Below are 12,582 nucleotides of genomic sequence, written 5' to 3' on the forward strand. Positions count from 1 at the left end.
AGGATTGTGTCCTAATTAACAAAGCTTTAGTTTACATCCAGACAGCCACCTGGCAGGGGACTCCTCTAATAAGTGCTTAAATATGACTATAACTGTTTGTACTGCCACTGAAATAAATTTATTGGTAACATCTCCCCATTAGGCATCCCAGTTCAGGCAATCTCTCAGGCCAGAGGAGTAGTTTTGACAAGGAGAGGAGAACTGAGAGGCTGGGCAACAGCATTGCAGTCTTCTTTTAGTGGACATTAGATGACCAGAATGATGATTGCCTTCTCGAATCCAGAGGAGGGTTGCATTTCCGGAATTGCCTTGCTCAGATCAGACTGGGATATTTGACAGTCCCACTGGTGCTGGTGAATGGCAACCTTGTTCAGCCCGAGGGACAAATGCAATGTTAAGGAAGCTCTCAGAGGACACATCCTAGTGGTGGGCAGGACCAAAGTCCACATGGGTACAGCCAAAGGCAAATGGGGTGGGGCAGAAATACCCCCCAACCCCTCCAATATATTTTAGCTGTGAGCTACTACCATCAGCATCTAAGCCTTAGGAGAGGCATTTCAAGCTTTTAGAAAGGGGAAAGAACAAAGCAAGGATTTATTTATTTATTTATTTATTTATTTATTTATTTATTTATTTATTTTTGGATTTATATCCTGCCTTTTTCCTACCAAGGGCTCAAGGCAGCTTACACCATTCTCCTCCTCCATCTTATCCCCACAACAACAACCCTGTGAGGTAGGTTGGGCTGAGAGTCTGTGACTGGCCCAAAGTCACCCAGTTGGCTCCATGGCCGAGCAGGGACTAGAACCCAGATCGCCTGAGTCCCAGTCCCATGCTCTGAACCACTACGCCACACTGATTCTGCAGTTGTTGCACAGAACAGCTGGAACAAGTAGAATCGTCCGCTGATGGGAAGGGAGCACGGCCATTTGGGAAATGTGGAGGGACAAATTAGGACCCCGGGTGATCCGGACTGGACTTCCAGGAATGAAAGGTGTGGCACCACCTGAGCAAAGTATGTTCTTGCTGTTGCCACCTAGGAACCAAAAGGCAAATTCATTTGTTGGGAAAAGTTAAGTTTGACTAGCATGTTCTGGAGGGCAAGCTCCAGTTGAGGTGTGCATGCACACGGAACAAAATGAAATGTATTGACATTGCTGTTTCTTGTTGGTGTCGCATCCATATGTTATAGCTGATATGAGTCCACAGACTAAATCTGGAGAGAGAGTGGTTATAGGAAAACCAGGGGCATGAGAGAGCCAATATGGCTGTTCTGAGGGTTTCAGAGAACTCATGAAATGAGCTATATTGCACTTTGTGTCCAAGATATTGATTTTTCTGGACTAAAGGCATAAAGGCTGTGGTGCATCTATCACTGATTTCCGATTAAGGGATTGGCAACTGCCCCGACTTTAATGGAAATGAGAGCTAGCAGCCATGTTGGGCTGCCAGTGAACTTCTGCCTGCTAAAGTCTTTTTTTGTGAGGGAGGGGAAATGAAGCCTTGAAAAGGACAGAAACGGGATGCTGAACCAAGGATATAAACACTGAGAAATGAAGCCTTTTATTTGGCATGGAAAATCACTGAGCATGGGAACCTTGCTTGGTAGCTAGACAGTTGTAAGGGAAGGATGGGAAGAGGGAGAGTTTTTTAAGAACAACATGGATGTCTGGGCTGGCTGCCATTGGCGAGAACTGGTGAGTTCATAAAGGAGGTGGAGGTATGATTTGGACATACAAATCTGAGCCTACTGAACTGGAGAAGGAGAACGATGTGTATTTGCTTTACAAGATCTGCGCATGTGTGAAAAAACGTATGAGAAAGGAGGAGGTGTATAAAATGAAATTGCCTTGCAGTTTAAGGAGGCCCTTGTTGATTAGGGAAAAAGCAGCATTAACCCAGATTTTTGGGATGGGGGGAATGGCAAGCACCCTTTAAACCCCCTCCAAGTTCTGGGGCCCGCAAACAGCTGTGGTCAGGAGTGGTTTAGGATCTAGAGCAGTTGTCCAGACACCTAAGCCAACAATGAAGAGCGTGAGGAGGTGGTGCTGGCAGTGTCATTGGTGCCAGATGGGCAGCCAAGGGCCGACTCCTTTGCAACCTGTGCATTCAGTGTATCCCACGGAGGACTGGGCCTGGTGCACCTCAGGAACTTGAGGCGTGAAGGCACTGAAGCAGAGGTTGGCTCCATAAGCGACCGCCAGCAAAGCTCTTATTCAATTCAGGAGGGAGCAGGGGAAAAAAGATTAAGTGAGCTCTGTTTTAATTGCATTTCATTAGCATGCCTGAGTTGCAAAGACTCTTCAGAGCCCAGCTCACTTTCCCTCTGGGAACTCCCACTTTGAGTCAGGTTGTGGGATTTCCCTTCTGAAACCCAAAAGATAAAAGGAAGCTCAGCTGTCTCTCGACTGTGTCTGTTGTTCAGGGCTTTGGGAGAGAAGTAAACTGGGATAGGAAGCTTTTCGAAGTACCCAGAGGACTGCCGAGTTTCCTACTGAGGGTTCTCCCCCTCCGGTGTTTAAAAACACAAGTGTGACTAGGCAGGAGATGCGAAGGACGACGTTCAGCCCAGCAGTTCCAGAATGCAGAGAGATCCAAATCTGTGCAAGTTCAGAAAGAAAAACGGCCTGCAACTTTTCTGTCTAAACCTGCACTGCATTGTGCCCTCATGGTATTCTGTTTGGTTACCATGTCACCCTTAAAGGCCAAAATAAACCTGACTTGAAATCTTTATCTATCATTGATACTTTTTTAAAATCATTTTTCATTGGACAGAGTTCTGCTATAGAGTTCATTTTTACTCTATAGTAGGCACAGGGCCTTGGTCCACATCTTGAAAATCCATCCCCACTGCCAGGGTTGCAGTCCAAATCAGGGGCATTGCACCTAATCAAGAGTAAAAGCAAAACAGATGCAGCTGCTTTTTGGCCCTTGGACTTCAGTTCAAGAGGCCAACACACGCCACATGCTTGTTGCCTCTCATCTCTTGCCAATGGCTGTAACCACGCGCTCATGAACACACCCCAAAGGACTGTATTCCATCCCTTATTTTATGTAACCTTAAAATGCTTAGTGTGGGGCACTCACTAGATGTGTGCAGAGCAGTGTGGCTGCAGTGGGGGGGGGGGTCAAGGCTATGTTCACATCTGCACACGATTGCACACTGCATATAAGCATGCTGGAGTGCACAGGCGCTGGAGGAATGCGTTGCATGAATATATATGTTGACATCTGCACATGATCGTGCATGATACATGATGGTGCTGGAGGAATGCTTTGTATGACTGTATGCATGCACTGCACCGGGAGCGTGAGCCAAATCAGTGCAATCATCTAGGCGCCTGGACTGCTGCCTGCATTCTCCCTGCTTCCAAAGCCAGTAGCCACAGAGTGGCTTCCTTTTTGCCTTTGCCCCTTGCCTCTTAGCGAAGCCAGGATTTTGGCCTTAAACAAAGCAGGTTCCATCTTGACCTGCAGCCCTGCAGTATGCTATTTCCTTACCTGCAGCAGACTCAGGAAATTGAACAGCTTTATCTTTGTTAGAGCCTGATGGGCTGAAGTAGGATCAAAGCACTTTACGCTCTGTTTTCGCTGCTGATTGCTACACTGAGCGGCACAATATCACACTTCATTGTCCTTCAGACTCTGTTTGGAATGGGCAATGGACTACAAGCACCACCCGCTCCCTCCATGTCAGCTCACTATTGCATTTACCTCTGACTAATAATGCAGGTTGGTCTTGGATGGATTGCCATCTCCAGGGCTATTTATCTTCAGAGACATCTGCCTTTATATTTATTGGCTGTGTAAACAAAAGCCCGTCTTAACAAGTGGCCTTCATAACAGGAGATCGATGTTTCCAGAATCTCAGGAGCCGCTGCGATCATGTACCTGGGTGGGTTCAGTGCTGGTTCATGGGGCTGAAAGCCTTTGGCTAATCAGGAAACATGGAAAATTGCGCCTCACTCCGCTTCCCATTGTCCAGCTGCTGAGCTTCTGGGCAAGAGGAGCACTCGGCTCTTGCAAGTGCTACTGGGCCTCTCATATGCGGTGCAAGGGACTGAACTTCAGTGGCACGTGAGGAGGGTGTGCTGTGATGGAATCCCAGGCTACCAATTATTGGACATGGTTTGGGCTGGGGGCAGACCTAGTGGCTGTGAAGAGGAATGAGGCAGGAGAATCAAGAGTGTGTCTTGGCAAGGCATGAGAACTGCAGACAAGAGAAGCATATCAGTTCAGAGCAGACGGGAATGAACACACGCACTCAGGAAGGTAGGTTTTTCACCGAGCTTTCTATCAGCTGCTAAGGTAGGACACAGATGCGCTGCAAGTGCTAAGTTATCGGATCAAGCCATGGACTTCTTGCAAAAGCCCCTCTGCTCATTTTGATAAGCAACTTAAGCTACATGCAAAGATGTAATGATAAAGAAATGAATATTAGCAATGCAGATCCTAGCAGGGATGAGCACAAAGAAGTTGGCTTGGGATCTAAAAATTTAAATTTGATCCATGGGCCTAATCTGGCCTGGAGGCTACCAGAGGCTTGGGAAAGAGGTGTGGAGAGGAATTCCCTTTGCCAGAATTCTAAGAAATTCACCTTAGTGATGGCTTCCAGTCTATATGAGAACCCACACTCAAGGGTTGGGTTGAGTGTGGTGAACAACACACAGCTCACAACCCAACAACAGCGCCTCCTTGGATGGGTGGGAGGCAAAAGCTGTCTCAGGGAGGGGATGCTCAGTCCCCTTGGGGGGGAGGGGGATTGAATCAGCACCTCTTTGGGGTGGCTGTGCGTCCGGGGTCAGGCTATGGGGGCCACTGGAGCTGTCCCGACCGCCAGGAGGGCGGAGGAAGCAGCTCTGGGTGGATCATTCTGCTTGCTGGTGTACACAGGACTTGTCTTATATCTAATCCTTTCAGTTACCTTGATTATTGTTGTTGTTGTTAGTCGCGAAGTCGCATCCGACCCATCACAACCCCATGGATAACATGCCTCCAGACCTTCCTGTCCTCCACCATCCCCCGGAGTCCACTTAAGCTCAGGCTGACTGCTTCAGTGACTCCATCTAGCCACCTCATCCTCTGCCATGCCCTTCTTCTTTTGCCGTCAATTGTTCCCAGCATCAGGGTCTTCTCCAGGGAGTCCTTCCTTCTCATTACGTGGCCAAAGCATTTGAGTTTCATCTTCAGGATCTGGCCTTCTAAAGAGCAGTCAGGGTTGATCTCCCCAAAGACTGACTGGTTTGATCTCCTTGCAGTCCAAGGGACTCGCAGGAGTCGTCTCCAGCAACATTGCTTATACTAGGACTTAAACTGTTGAATTGTTCCAGTGTATATTATATTTAGGTTAGAGAATATTCATCAGTATCCTCTGCACTGCAGAACTTCTACAGAGTACACCAGAAGTGGTTAGTTAGTTAATGCTGTAGAATTAATAAATGCTGTAGAGATCCATGTATTAAACGAGCAAACCTTCTGTATTGACTTCCTTTGTACTTTCTGTTCTCTATATACCTACCTAGCTCCTCTGTGAGCATGTCAGCAGGTCTCTTGGAAAGAGGAACATGAAGAGAGTCTCAGCTCCCTGCCAGATGAGGGGCGACTCCAGGTTCTGACTTCAGGCTGTGGGGATCTCCGTTGATCTCCTTGAGGACCAAATGAAGGTGAAGAGCTTGAGCTACTGACAGTCCTGGTTGGGAATGGTGGGAGTCACAATCAACACATCCTGGGGCACTGAGCTGGGAAAGGCTAATCTAGTCCAATACAGGATGTCCACTTCTTTAGCAGCCCAACAGTCATCCATCCTGTGCTTAAAAATTTCAATTTCAACTGAAGGAGAGCCTACCACTTTCCAAGGTGTTTTCTTTCACTGTTACTTGGCTTGCACTATTAGCAGGTTCTTATTAATGTTTAGTCTAAAGCCCCTTTCTTGTAATCTGAACTTGATGGTTTGGATTCAAGCATCTGGAACACCAGAAAACCAATTTGCTCCATCATCAATGTGACAGCCTTTCAAATATTGGAAAATTGCTGCCATATAATCTCTTAACAATTCCTTTTCTTGGCAAACATTCCAATTTCTGCAGACTTTATGCACAAGATTTGGTCTCCGGGACCCTCAGCTGTCCAATTGGCAGGGTCATAGCTGCCGACTGTGGCTGACTGTGATTTTGAGCCTGGTGAGGGTGGGTTGTTGGGCTGGCGCTGCTGAATCATGTGTAGGTTTTGGTCTGAGTGAGGCTCTGTGCTTTCATCCCAAAGAGCTTCCCTGACTGCACCCCTGCCTTGCTCTGAGTAGAGGACCTGTGAGTACCAGTTAATAGGGCTCTTGCTTTGCATGCGGAAGGTCCAAGGTGCAGTCACTGGCACTCTGGGGAAGCCTGTACATAAAGCCAGTATCTTTAAGTGCTCCTCACTTGTCTGAATCAAGCCCCTCAGAACAAAGAGAGGCAAAGCTTGCTACAGGCATTAAGTGTACCTGCCCTGTGTAAGTGTATCCTGGATACACTTACCTGTGTAAGTGTATCCAGGAAAAGAGATCTGGTGCTGGTGCACCTTTGAAGAAAACGCACACATGGCTTGCCAGTTGCTGGGTGATACCAGGCCAGAGTTAATGGCTAGAATTTTCTGTGGTCCCATAGATCTGTGGGTCTGTACTTGCTTGAACTTCTTTCCTATGACAAGGCTGAGAAAAGAGAGAAGGTAATAGACTGATTTTCAATGGTTTACCCCCAAACGCTTCTTCTCCACCTGGCATCCTCCAGATGATTTGGACATCTCCCATCAGTTCCAAGCTGCATGACCAATGATCAGGATGCCGGGAATTATAGTCCAAAACATCTGGAGGGCACCAGGTTGGGGTAAGCAGAACCAGAAAGTGGCAGTGCTTTGCTTTATTTTATGGAGCTATAAGCACCTTAGTAAATTTAGCAGCTGCTAATCCAATTCCCATTTTCATCTCCTGCTTACTTACACGCTTAGCACAAAGGAAAGGGGCAAATGCTATTACGTTTAATGGATATGGAAACAAAAGGCAAACAATTAATGTGGTCATGCGGAATGAGCAGCTAGCAGAACATTATTCTGTGCATCCTCCTCCCACGCTCACTTTGGAGGGTATTTTCCCCTAGAATATATAGGGTTCCTCCCACATTTATAAATGTGTGTTGCAGAATGTCATTTCTGATTCATTCTCTCATGCTAAATTGACTTTAGGGGGAAACTCAGATTTAAAAATGGGCAAAAAATGCTTTTGTGGTGCGTATGGACAGAAAAGGGAAAATTTACCTTGAATCAGCTGGTGGCTGCTGCTGCTGAGCTCTTGTCACTCTGGGTTTGGCATGCTGGATATGATTTGTGTGGCTGAATGTGTGCTGAACGGCAGTACTTGCCACTGCAACCGCTAGCATGCAAGTGTGGCCCTGCTTCTTTGATGGCTTCGGCTTCTTCCTTGCTATTGGAAACACCCAGTGAGGTTGATCAGGCCAGCTGACCTACTGCAGTGTAAGCATTGTGAACCACCATGGTTGCGTTGGCTGCTGGCTGCTAAGGAAAGGAAATAAATAATCATCATTGCTATTGGTGAGTAAATATGGTTTGCCTGGCCTTAAGCAAGAATGGGACAGTGAACAGGATTGTCCCATTTTTTTTATTATGGCATTATTGGAATTTTATATTATGTAAGCCGTCCTGAGCACTTGTGTGGAAGGATAGGATACAAATGCTTGTAATAACTAAATAATAAAATAAAAATTGCCCAGTCACCAGATTGCTACCTTGACATCTGTCTCTCAGGTTGTATTTCATTCAGCAAAAGCTTCTGTTTTATGTCTATTGCGGTCTGCAACATGTCTTCAAAAAGGCTTTGTCTGAATCAGCTAATTGTTGGAGGTGTAACATAGGTCATGCTTCTGTTTTGTTTTGACAATGCCCCCTTTTGGGAGGAGGTTATTATATGGATAAATATTGTATTAGAATAATGCTTAATACATACTGATACATACATGGCCTTTTAAATTATCTACCTGCTTCCTGGATGTTAACTCATTGCCAGCACAAATGCATTCTCTGCATCCTTCTGACAACTAAAAGACTGATATTACAGGCTAAATGCTCTTCTCCTATAATACAATAGACTGATGACCTTACAGTGCTTTCAGCATTTGAATGGGGGGTATACAGACACTACCTGTGAATGGATAGCTATTTGGATATTTGGTCTGCTTTTGTTGAATTTTATGTATACCTCTTAGAAACCTGCATTTTCATGCACAAACTCACTTCTTATGAATTTATTCAAAGTGATATATTCAAATCTATTTTGCTAGTTTAGTTTATACCCCTTCACATTGCTTGCTGAGCTTTCTTTCCTGTGTAGAAAAGAACAATCCATACCAAGGCTGTAGAACATCAATCTTTCCCCATTATTACTATAATGTAAGTGCCTCTCAAACCAATGCCCTCCTAGGTGAGCATCAACAGTAGCTTACATGAATAGTGGGATATCAACCTGGACAGCTCAGAATAACCCTGCAAACATCCTGGGCTTCATGCTGGCTCTCCGTCCTCCTGCAGCTTGACATAGCAAATAAAAATGAAGTCAGATTTGTTGTAGTTTGGCAAGGGAGTATTATGGTAATTTCTCCCCTTTATGCATCATTTTCAGATTAAGTTATATTGATGCTTCTGTAGGAAGAGGCAGGGTGAAGCAAATGTCATTTACAACCTGATTATTATTTTTAAACCCTCATCAAAATAAGCCTGCCTAATTAGGACAATTATGCTACAGTGCTACACAGGGGGAAAAAGAGATTCTGATTTGAAATGAGATGTTTCATAAATAAGAAACCTTTTTGATTTGGGATTCTACTGTAAGGCAGCAATTCAATGTAGAGGCTTGGATTTTGTAGGGAAAGGGGAAAAAATATCATCATTGCTTCCCCGAAGCATTGTGCGGAGTTGCCCTGTGTCAATTCAGAGATCATGTTTATTGCTTTATAATAGGGGTACAGAACCACAGGCCCAGGGACCAGAGCTAGATTTGGGAGTCCAAATCCAGCTCCCATGGGTCCCCAGATGACTGTGCCCCTAGCCCTGGCCCCACTCTTCAACCTGCTTCTGTGTAGTCCTTCTTCCCATTCTAGAGAAGCAGAACGCCCCTTCTAAATGTCAGTTTAGCTACTGACAGTAAGAGCTTTAAGTCAAAACGTGTTGACATTTGTGGAGTAGGGGAATGCTACACTGCTTTTGCCCCTGGCTCTGCCTGCAACGACGCTGCAGCCCCTGAGAACTCCTCTGAAACAGAACTTGACTTCAGGCTGAAAGAGGTGCTGCACGCCTGCTGCAAAAATGCCAGCACACTGAGAGGAGGAGGAGGAGAAAGGCATTTTGACGCCTCTTGCCCAGGACCTCTGCTGACTGGCTACCTCTTGTAGTAATGAGGACCTTGGTTTTTCCCTGTAGCAGGTGGCGGAGGACCAGGGGATTGGTGGAGGACTGAGAAGGGACACCCAGATGATCCCACATGGATGTGGCATAGGAGGCACTAGCTGGGCTTTCTTCAGCTGTCCAAGCTAGAATAATGTGGTGGGAGCCAAGGGAAAATGGAAGGTTACCCTTGACTTGGCCACAAAGGCTTGTAGGCCTCCTTTGACCGAAGGAGTGAGAAATGCATCCCCGACGTCCTCAGCTTCATGCCTGCTCCACGCCTCCCTCCATGTCTCCTGCTGGGGTTCAGTCTGCCATTCTCACGGTGGCTGGTGCTACCTGTCACTGCCTGGCTGACTTCTTCTCTGCCGACCAGCTGCCTCTGCATGAGGATGGAATAATAATCAGGAGTAAGGAGAGACTGGGATTTCATACAGGGGGACAAGTGCCGCATCTGACTACCTATCTATCTTCGCCAAACAGAATGATCCTTTACTTGCCATCTTGACTTGGAAATAAGTCTTAGAGAGGTCGCTTGGACATATCCACAAGCAAGTACATGCAGCCTTCTTGCACTTCCTCTAGCATATCTGTAAAGTGATTAATGGGCTCTCTCACTGCTCATCTTGGCTTGTGCTCCAGTCTACGGATGAAGAAAACCTCCATGGAACAGTTATACACATGAGGCCATGTTAACACATTTCTCTTCATCTCCACCTCTAGATGCTATCATGAACACTGACTTGCTCAGATTTCTCTTGGGCAAGTGATAATGGGGTCCAGAAAGAGGTGCAAAGCAGAGTCTCCAGTCCTTTGCACACATTTAGAATGTGCTGAGAACAGAATGTATGGAATGGGAACAGAACTACATTTGCGGCTCTCTCCTTCAGTCTCTGCAACAGCCTTTCTCAACCTGGTTCCCCCCAGATGGTTTAGAGTACAACTCACATCAGGGGTGTTGGGAAGGCTGGTCTCTGTGTTGATCGGCTCCTTTTGTGGTGTTTCTGGATCAATTCATGGAGGATAAGGCTGCTAGTCCAGATGGTGATTCAGTATTAAATGCAGTATTCCTGGTATGCCAGATGCTGGAGAGCATGGGTTTGGAGGGTCCTATCATGTACTCGTGGTTTTCCCAGAAGCAGCTGTTTGGCCACTGTGTGAACAGAAAGATGGGCTGAATGGACCTGTGGTCTGATCCAGCAGGGATCTTCTTATGCTGTTGCATTTCATGTGCACAGAGCTGAGCAATGTATGAAGTTTAATGGTGGTACAGTGAGTGTAACCCCTCTTCCCTTACTATGCAACCTGGTATATACACATATACACATTCCAAATATGTAAAGAGTTCTGTAATACCAGATGCATTCTAAGAAGGAAAAGTTTGGAGAGAAAATGGTGGATGTATTAAAAATGGCTTAGGACTCCTCTTGAAGTGAGAGATGCTTTGGTCCTGATTCCGTCCATAGCTTGCAAGACTTTTGAAGGTGAATTAGCTCCTTGCCCACTTCAAATGCACCATCTCTGCTTGCTATGGGACCTCAGTTCAACAGCATCTCTGCTTTAAGACTTGCTGCTATCTTGCCTTAAAACCGGCAATCTGCCACTCACATGACCTTCTTCAAACCCAACACTTTTTGAGGAAAGATCACGATAGGCAGATATGTGACCAAAGCCTTTCTTGAGCTATTCCAGTGGGTCTTCAGACAGCCTTGCTGTCATTAACTTGCTAGGCAGTAAATTGTTGACGAGGCAGTCATCTTGCTTGTAATGAAAGCCCAGCACATTCTGTGACTGAAGGAACCTTCACCTGGACACCACCCAGCTTTGAACAGGAGATTTCTCCTTGCAGTCCTTAATAGAAAACACTGAAATAATAGAAATTCCCTATCAAGTGCTCCCATGAATATTTTCCTCAGAAACAATGTGGGCCAGAACTGCCTCCCCCTCTTTTTTTGCTTTAAACTGAAGAAACAAACATGAATTTCTTAGGAAGGCAAACTCTCTACCAGATTTGGCATGGCTTGGTCTTCTATACTGCCCCAATGGCATGTTTCAAGTTTACGATCACTGTGCGTATAAGGAGCACAGCATTCTGCTGCTGAGAGTGGGTAGCGATGGCACACCGGGAACACTCGGGCTCCTTCTATGCTGCAGACTTGAACTAACTTAATTTGTATTTAGGGATTAGGCTGGTTGCCGTAGGTGACCAGGAATTGCGTGCAGGTGAGGGAGCTGCTTTGGCAGAGGAGGGATAGAGCACCGTGTGCCTTCAACAGGTGAGGACAGATAACCAGCAAAGCACAGCAGGTCCAAAGGCAGAGTCAGGATCAGGCAATGACCAAGGCATGGCTGAACAAGTGTCAAAAGCAAGGTTAGAAGCAGGCAAGGGCCACATACCTGGCAAGCTGCGGCAGAACCAGAGGCAAAGGCAAGGACTTTTAATCCAGCAAGGCAGAATGAGACAGAGGCAAGAGCAGAGTTCCGAGCAGGCCAGAATAAAGGCAAGACTGGGAGCAGGAGCGGGAGCAGGCATACAAGGCAGTCACCACAAAGGCTGCTGTTTTGCTGCAGCAAAGCTGAGCAGGGCGGGGAAGCTTTTTCTAGGGCCTTCCAGAGGTTGCAGCTGTGCTGCATGATTGCAAAGGCACCAGTCCTTGTGAGCACTTGGTCCCACAGGACTTGCAGGCTGAGTCGTGCTGCTGCTCACCAGGAACCGGGCAGCTGTGCATGGCTTCGGACAGGGGCCTGAACTCGGCCGTGAGCAGTTCTTAGTGCCTCAATAGCAAACTAAGCAGATAGGTACATAAGTCAGCTTGACACAGACCTCTTCACTACGGTAGATTAACTGGATTTCTATTTTGATTATAGCAATTATTACCACATCTTTATCTATGTCTAAATCAAGATATGCAAAATTAGGCCTCATCTTTCCTCTTTTTAAACCACATTTTCCCTCTTTTTGGGTGATGTGCAAGGGTCCATTCTAGGAAAGGGCTAGTTTCATTAACATACAAATTCTAGAACCCATGATGGTGGAAGTGGCATAAAATCACCGTGATGCATATTCGCAGCAAGGACATTGTCTGGATATAGAGATAAAAATATTTCTGTGGAACCTCTTTTAGAGAACAGGAAGGGAAGGGAGGGGCTCCTGTG

This window comes from Varanus komodoensis, unplaced genomic scaffold (genome assembly GCF_004798865.1).
Source record: "Varanus komodoensis strain SLA01 unplaced genomic scaffold, ASM479886v1 scaffold96, whole genome shotgun sequence".
Classification (NCBI taxonomy): Eukaryota; Metazoa; Chordata; class Lepidosauria; order Squamata; family Varanidae; genus Varanus; species Varanus komodoensis.